This window comes from Pelobates fuscus, chromosome 2 (assembly GCF_036172605.1).
Source record: "Pelobates fuscus isolate aPelFus1 chromosome 2, aPelFus1.pri, whole genome shotgun sequence".
NCBI lineage: Eukaryota > Metazoa > Chordata > Amphibia > Anura > Pelobatidae > Pelobates > Pelobates fuscus.
The window spans coordinates 30,985,111-30,994,017 of record NC_086318.1 but is presented as its reverse complement, the minus strand read 5'-3'; positions in this window follow the sequence as shown (position 1 = coordinate 30,994,017).

Sequence of the window (8,907 nt, the reverse complement as noted above, 5' to 3'; positions counted from 1 at the left end):
TCCTCCATAGTCTTACCCAACTCTACAACCTGCTGCCGGGTAATTCCTTCTCCCAACTGACTCAAGTCCCCCCTTAAGTTACCAAGTACGGGAGGTGGTCGCCCATACATGATTTCAAAAGGAGAGAGGCCCATCCTTCTGGTAGGGGTACTGCGGATTCGCAATAAAGCTATGGGTAAGAGAACGTTCCACTTAAGTTGGGTTTCCTGACACATTTTAGCCAACTGGTTCTTTATAGTTCTATTCATTCTCTCTACCTTACCAGAACTCTGGGGTCTATATGCAGTATGAAGCCTCCACTTTATACCAAGCATATGAGTCAGTTGTTGTAGGCACTGATGAACAAAAGCTGGACCATTGTCCGATCCTATAGAACAGGGTAGTCCATATCGGGGTATTATTTCTCGTAGCAGGAATCTCACAACTTCTCCTGCTTTCTCTGTACGAGTAGGACATGCTTCTACCCAGCCTGAATAGGTGCACACAATTACCAGCAGGTAACGATGTCCACCCGATTTAGGCATCACTGTAAAGTCTATTTGTAGATCGGACATGGGGAGTCCCCCCATAAACTGAACTCCTGGTGGCTTTACTGGTCCTTGTCTTGCATTATTCTTAGCACACGTTACACATCTGCGTACAATGGCCTGAGTCAAGTTGGACAATCTTGGTATGTAGAAATGTTTTCTAAGAGATTCTTCAGTACTGTCTCTCCCAGAATGTGTCCCGTTGTGATAATTTTGGACAATTTCTACCGCTAGCGATGCTGGTATAACTATTCTTCCATCTTCTAGCTGATACCACTTGTTCTCCAGATACTTTCCCGGTTCAGTCTTTAACCACTCCTCTTCTTGAGCTGTATAAACTGGAGTCCATTGGGACAGTGGAGTTGGTATAAGAGCAGCTATATGCCCCACATACTCCTGTCTTCCTGATTCAGCAGCACGCTTAGCTGCACTATCTGCCATCCGATTTCCCTTGGTTACATCACCATCACCTCTCAGATGTGCTCGACAATGAATAATACCGACTTCTTTCGGCTCCCACACTGCTTCCAATAGTTGTAGGATTTCAGCTGCGTACTTGATTTCTTTGCCCTCTGAATTCAGTAGTCCTCTTTCTTTATACAAAGCTCCGTGGGCATGAGTGGTTAAAAACGCATACTTAGAGTCCGTATAGATATTTACTCTTAAACCTTCAGCCAATTGTAACGCTCGTGTTAGTGCTATTAATTCTGCCTTTTGTGCTGATGTTCCTTTCGCCAGTGGCCGAGCTTCTATCACCTTGTCTATGGTTGTTACTGCATATCCTGCATAGCGGATCCCTTCTTTCACATAACTACTGCCGTCGGTGTAATATTGAACATCGGGGTTCTGGATGGGAAAATCACGAAGATCTGGTCTACTTGAGAATACTTCATCCATTACTTCCAAACAATCATGTTGACTTTCAGTAGGTTGTGGCAAAAGGGTAGCTGGATTTAAGGTGTTTACAGTCTCTAAATGCACTCTTGGGTTTTCACACAACATTGCTTGATACTTGGTCATACGGCTATTACTAAACCAATGATTTCCTTTGTAATCCAACAACGTCTGTACTGCATGTGGGACTCGTACATAAAGTTCTTGACCCAGAGTGAGTTTATCGGCTTCAGCTACTAGCAGGGCGGCTGCAGCTACGGCTCTTAGACAAGGTGGAAGTCCGCTGGCCACTGCATCCAGTTGCTTAGACATGTAGGCAACAGGTCTTTGCCATGATCCCAAGTACTGTGTCAATACTCCCACAGCCATTCTTCTTTGCTCGTGTACATATAAGTAGAATGGTCGTGTGTGATCAGGTAGACCTAATGCTGGGGCACTCATCAAAGCCTTCTTCACATCTTCAAATGCCGTTTGCTGTTCTTGGGTCCATAAGAAGGGGTCGTGCTCTGTACCTTTGATAGCTGCGTACAGAGGTTTTGCTAGTATCGCATAGCTGGGAATCCATATCCTACAGAAGCCTGCTGCCCCCAAGAATTCTCGCACTTGTCTTCTATTCTTGGGTATTGGTATTTGGCAGACAGCTTCTTTTCTCTCTGGCCCCATAATTCTTTGACCTTCAGAGATATGGAATCCTAGATACTTGACAGTTGGCAAACACAACTGAGCCTTCTTTCTAGACACCTTGTATCCTGCCTTCCAGAGAATGTGTAGTAGATCGTGCGTTGCTTGCTGACAGATTTCTTTTGTAACTGCTGCTATCAACAAGTCATCTACATATTGTAACAATACACACTCTCCTGGGATGGACTCGAAATCCAATAGATCTTGACTTAGGGCTGAACCAAATAGGGTAGGTGAATTTTTAAACCCTTGGGGCAGTCTTGTCCAAGTCATTTGGCGTTTTGAGCCCGTTACAGCGTTCTCCCACTGGAAAGCGAAAATACATTGACTTTCTGCGGCAATTCGGAGGCAAAAGAAGGCATCTTTGAGATCTAAGACTGTGAAGTAAGTAGCCCCGCCCGGAATTAAAGCAAGCAGGTTATATGGATTGGGTACAACTGGATGTATGCTAACAACCGCATCATTGACTGCTCTTAAGTCCTGCACAGGTCGATACTCATCTGTGCCGGGCTTTTGAACAGGCAGCAATGGGGTGTTCCAGGGGGAAGTACAGAATTTTAGGATACCATACCGTATGAACTTATCCAGATAGGATTGGATGTTCTTCTTAGCCTTCTGCGGAATGTGATATTGTCTTAGGCTCACTGGATAAACCCCATGTTTCAGTTCAATTTTTATTGGTGGAATATTGCGGGCCAGTCCTGGTGGGTTGTTCTCTGCCCAAACTCCTGGTATGTTAAACAATGTCTCATCACTCCTAGGGTTTTGGCTAGTCAACACTGTATAAAGTCGCCACTCTTCTTCCTTTGGTACGGATAAAGTCATAATACCTGAAGGTCCATTAAACTTTAAAGATGTTGTTCCATCTGGTAGGAACGTAATCTGCGCTTGTAATTTGGATAGCATATCACGTCCCAGCAATTGGACTGGACATTCAGGCATATAAAGGAATTGGTGTTTTACTACGTGGCCTCCCAATGTACAGAGTCGACTTTTAAGAACCGGTCTTTCAGCACTTCTTCCAGTTGCTCCTATCACAGTAATAGTCCTTCCAGATGGAGGAGCAACTAGATTAGTCACCACTGAATGTTCAGCACCAGTGTCGATCATGAACGCACTCCTTTTCCCCCCTATTGATACATCGACCATAGGCTCCGCTCGACCAAGGGGGATGGAGCCCGGTCGGTATCAATAGTCCTCCATGACCGTGTCAGCCAATCCTACGAAGTCCCTACCTTCTCTATCGCGGGACCTTTGCGCTGCTGGAATATATCTGTCTTCCCTAACACTTCCTCTGTTCCCATTACTCCCTCTATAACCATTACTCCCTCCGGGGCCTCCTCTACCTCTCGCTCTGCCTCTAAAGTTTCCGTAGCCTGCCCTGGGTAGGACCCTCTCGTACTGCTCTCTTTGCGGACATTCGTTCCTCCAATGCCCTTCTTCCTTGCAATACGCACACTGATCCCTACTCAAAGGCTCCCTACTCCATCTATTATTGCCTCTATCTGGGCCCCGTTTATCTACGCCTGCGATCGCTACCGCTAGCATATCAGCCTTTTTACGCATCTTGCGCTCCTCCTCTTTCTTGCTTTCTGTTTCCCTATTCATATACACCTTATTAGCTACCTCCATTAGTTGGGTGATTGACATACCTGCAAACCCTTCTAGCTTTTGTAGCTTGCGCTTAATATCTCCGTAAGCTTGGCTGACAAAGGCGGAGTTCACCATTCGGGAATTGTCTGCGTCTTCCGGATTAAAGGGGGTGTACAAGCGGTACGCCTCCAATAATCGGTCATAAAAGACACTGGGCGCTTCATTGCTTTTCTGGATCACCTCAACTGTCTTCGACATGTTAATGGCTTTCTTTCCTCCGGCTTTCATGCCAGCAATTATAGCGTCTCTATAGGCTCTGAGTTGAACCATATCAGCACCATTTACGTTCCAATCGGGATCAGTGTTGGGATAATGTGTTGCGGCCCATGCTGCTGGATTAGCTTGGTTCAAAGCACGGGCTCTATCTTCTAATGCTTTAATGGCTGCTTGATTTATTCTTGTCCTTTCCTCATTGTTAAATAAAGTCATTAGTAACTGCTGGCAATCAGCCCATGTCGGATTATGCGTCTGTACTATTGAGGTGAACAGATCAGTCATGGCTTGTGGTTTCTCAGTATACGAGGAATTATGGGTCTTCCAGTTTAAAAGGTCGGTAGTGGTGAAAGGGACATATATGAAGACAGGGTCAGCGTGTGCCATTTGACCTGCGGCATCGATATAAGCTGACCCGGGATTTAAGCGAAGAGGCATCTGATAGTGCTTTAATTGTTGGGCACCAGTCAACTGTCGGGTTTGGATGGGGCTACGTAGGGAAGCGTCAGTCATGGGTTCCGGTCGGGGAGAGATAGGGTATGGGGATGTGGGAGGTTGGTTTTGGGAAAAGGTAGTGAATAGAACACTTCGGGCCGAGCTAGATGAAGCTTGACCGGAAGTCTGAAGTGGCGCCAAATCAGGATATTCATTTTTAATGGAGGTTGGTCTATCTGGTTCCGGAAGGGGGGATTTAGTACGAGGGGGGGTGGATCCTGCACTGGAGGAGGAAGCGGAAGTGGATGGGGGTAGTGAGGGAAGGGTTACAGGACTTCCTGCGTTTGCGTCACTTCTTCTTAACGGAAAGTAAGGGGGCGGCAAAGGGATCTCGGACTCAGGGGGCGTGTCCAAAATGGGCCTAACACCAGCCCTAGTGGACGAACAAGTCCTAGCTACCATGAGGCGACACTGTTCCTCGTGGCATGTCCGGAGCCATTTTGGCGAGTCATTTACGGCCTGTCTCCAACAATCAATATAAGGAAACTGGCCGTAAAGTTCAGGCCTACCTGATACAGCCACGTGTAAGCGCTGTACCAGAGTTGGATCCAAACTGCCACGTGGCGGCCATGCCGCAACCAAAGTAGGCCACTCCCTAGTGCACAAAGTGACCAAACGTACAGGGGACATCTTAACCCCAAAATCACAAACTTTGAATCCCTTTTTAAAATTCTTAACCATACATCCTAAGGGATCCGGAATCGTTGACTGCGACGCACCCATATTTAACAGTGGAACGTTGTCGACAACGATTACTATACACGCGTACTATTCAACAGTCACACCCGTTTCCTCTGGCAACAGCACCACGTGGTACGGTTATCAAGTGAAACGTACACAATAACAATAAACACTCAGGGAATTCCCGTACACACACAGCTGCTACACCAGTCACTATATAATCAATATTATGCCCTTTGGCGTAACTACACAGTCACCCACGCTATAATTCTCTATATACGAATTACCCGTCTATAACACACCCCAGTAACATCGTCTTTTACAAATAGCGGTTACAGTACGGTTAGCATAGGTCAAAGCACAAGTTAAGGTCACAATACAATTATTAGTGGTTATGGTGTTAAACATGCAATGGACGACAATGATTAGTACTTATTATATAATGTCAGTAAATATACAGGGTTATGGTACCGTGCACTATAATACAGCAACACACTATTAACACTCTCGCTAGACGGCTGAGCTCGCGCTATCTAACAAGATATACACTTTACTAAACAATCGTTAACACATTTACAATTCCCAACTAAACTATTGGCCAGTACCTTGAATGGACTACCTAAAACTATATACACCCGTTTTGGTTAGCCACACTGCCCAATCACCACATATACATAGCGAGCTAGAGATCCGAATTTACACAGGCGCCTCTTAGTCGCACTATACAACGAGCTAGAGATCCGAATTTACACAGGCGCCTCTTAGTCGTACTATCAAAAGTCTAGTGGGTTCCAAATTTACACGCCTTCCCACTTAGCCCAGATAGGATGAGAACTAGCGAACCGAATTTACACAGGCGCCGCTTAGTCTCCCGGTCCCTCCGACCTAGCGAACGTAATATACACCCTAGAACGCTAGTCTAGACAAGACACCGGTGTCCGGCTAGGGCTATCTTACACCAGGACCCCGCCTGACTAACCAAATCAAACGGTCTGACTAAAGAGCGTTCGATCGAGCGGTGCGCCTTCGCTCCTTCCCTCCGACAGAGGGGGCAGATACAGATTCAAAACCCCTTTGGGCCTACCGCACAATCGGTATACCCCTAGTGGGTCCTGCCGTCTAAAACAGCAGTTATCTTACCTCCTCGTTCCTGAACCTGAGTTCACACTCATCGACGGGGACACCCCAGCACTTCTCACGTAGAGGCCGATGATCTCCTGGACAACAGACCAGTGGCGCCGAGACGAAGGGAGGTCCACGCAGAAGTTCAGGGGTGCAGCCGTAGAGAACGTGGGCAAAGATAGACCGTCTCACGCCTCTGCCTCTCAGCTACCGTTGAACGATGAGCTTCCCGGCCAATGCACCAAATGATACCGGAGAAACTGACGGAAGCCAAGCACAGAGAGATGGACACAGGTTTCTTCAGGAAGGAAGAGATTCTTTATTGGATCACCGATCGGGACTCAGAGGGACTAGCGTCACCAAAATACAGCAAAGTCTGAGTACTGAATACATAGAGTACATTCCTTATATAGCACTGTAGCTCCTCCCACAATTAACTACACCCACACATACCCTTAACCTATTTAATGAATAGAGTCTAAACTCATCCATCCGGTCTAACCACGTGGCTCATCTGATACAAAGGAGAGGGACGCGTAATTCCAGTTCTTACATTCCTGCACCTGGTCAGTACAGTGATGACAGTATCTTAGCTACGTGTTATTAACTAACTGATACTACAAACACATATACATACATATGCCTTGTGGCAATCTTAGCCTGCTAAACTTGTATTTTACTGGAATTACATCACAGTATACCGAATGACCGATATGGGTCAGTGTGTAGGTGAAAATGCGGTGGTTTGTTGGTTTCTACATGAAATGCAATAATGTCTGAGAAGCCTGTAGTATACCGAATGACCAGTAGGGGTCAGTATGTGGGCGAAAATGCAGTGGTTCGTTGGTTTGTACATGAAATGCGATAATGTCTCAGAAGCCTGTAGTACACCAAAAGACCGGTAGGGGACAGTGTGTAGGCGAAAATTTTTATTTTGTTTGTAGTTTTAACCACACAGATGATTTTAACCCAACAGATTTTAAACAACAGATTTTACATGAACAGCTAGGTGAGTATTAGGTAATGAAATAGCCGTGCAAAACGAAAGGAAACCGTTAAGTGAGGACCCGTGCTGTGCTGAACGCCGTGGGAACTAATCCTGGCGCAACAGGTGGGTCAACTTACGGTTTGAGAGTCCCTGAGGCACCAAATGTGATGCTGACCGGAAAGAAAGCCACTGGATTAACGGAAAGCCCTGCAGCAGGATTCCTGGACACAGCTTGGAGTATGAGACCTCATGGAGCAAAGGTGAAATCAAAATGACGTCTTGTATGACCTGGAAGTGCTATTCGTCTGACCCACAAAGGTAAGTAGGGAAAGGGGGGAGTCCCTTTTGTAGGTCTATAGCCCCTCCCACAACTTCAGGCCATGCCTTCCAATATATATATATATATAATTACTCAATCATCTGGGGTGGCAAGACATTCCCTTACATATTACATGCGACAATATATAGTGCAATGACTTATGGGGTTAACCTATTGGGCTGGCATATATTTTTGTTCCAGGGCGGCTTTGTATCCCCAGTCCTGCCCTGCTCTCCACCCAGACTGCAACCATTGCAAAGTTGATATACAGCCTCATACAGACAGACACACAAACATGTACAACTACAAAGACGTAGATACACAGATTCATGCATACATTATGGCTAAAGGCATTTGACAGTGGCTGCCAGACCAGTGCCTTTGACTTCAGGAAGAGAATTTTCCATGCCTTTTACAGTGCAAAATGTAATAACACTGCCGGATTTACCTTGCTCTCTGCTCCAGTCCGGATCTTTACTAGACAGAGAAAAAAAAATTGTCACCACAAACTTGTGTTCAATGGTAGCTCTAGAAACTTTGAAATGCATTATTTTTCCATAATACATGTTTCTATATATCTTTATATCTCTGTATATATAAAAGTTGCAGTTGTGATCTTGACTAAAGGAAAGTAATGGCATTAGTGATCCTGGTCAAATATAAATACAAATTATAATACAAATTATATCCACCAATATTTTGAATATGGTAAAATAAGCATAGATACTTAACTTCAAAGTTGAAGAGGTGTGGCAGCTACTCCAAAGACTTTTCCCCTTTGGTCTCTGTACTTAAAATATCAATATACATCAGTGGAGTTACAGCAAGTTTGAAGCACAACCCAAGGGTGCCTCCTCTGATTTGGGGAGTTGGGGGAGCAACAGCTCCCATGCGCACCTCCGCTCCTTGCTGTTCCATGGAAAACAAACAACTTAATTGGGTTATGGGATGATAGCTTGAATATAATTACGTGCTATTATAAGTAAACACAATGCTTAATATATCTGTTCTACATGTCCTGTCTCATTGGGAGACTTCTTCATGTTCCACCACCATAAAGCTAAAATTCATAAAACCAAAATCCACGTAGCTGGCTATAACCCTTGTACAACTGTCCCGTTCTAAATAGTCCACAATTTCTTTTGTTTATTGTGTCAGAAATATTCAAGTTTAAATCATATGTAAGAAATATTAGAAATATTAGAGAGTGAATCTGTGTGATTGACCTTTCGACCTTTAATACAAAACATATAAACAGTTTTTCTCCCGCTTGTAATTAAGTGGTAAATAGCTGTTTACTGACTTATTTACATCAAACCTGAAACAAATAATTT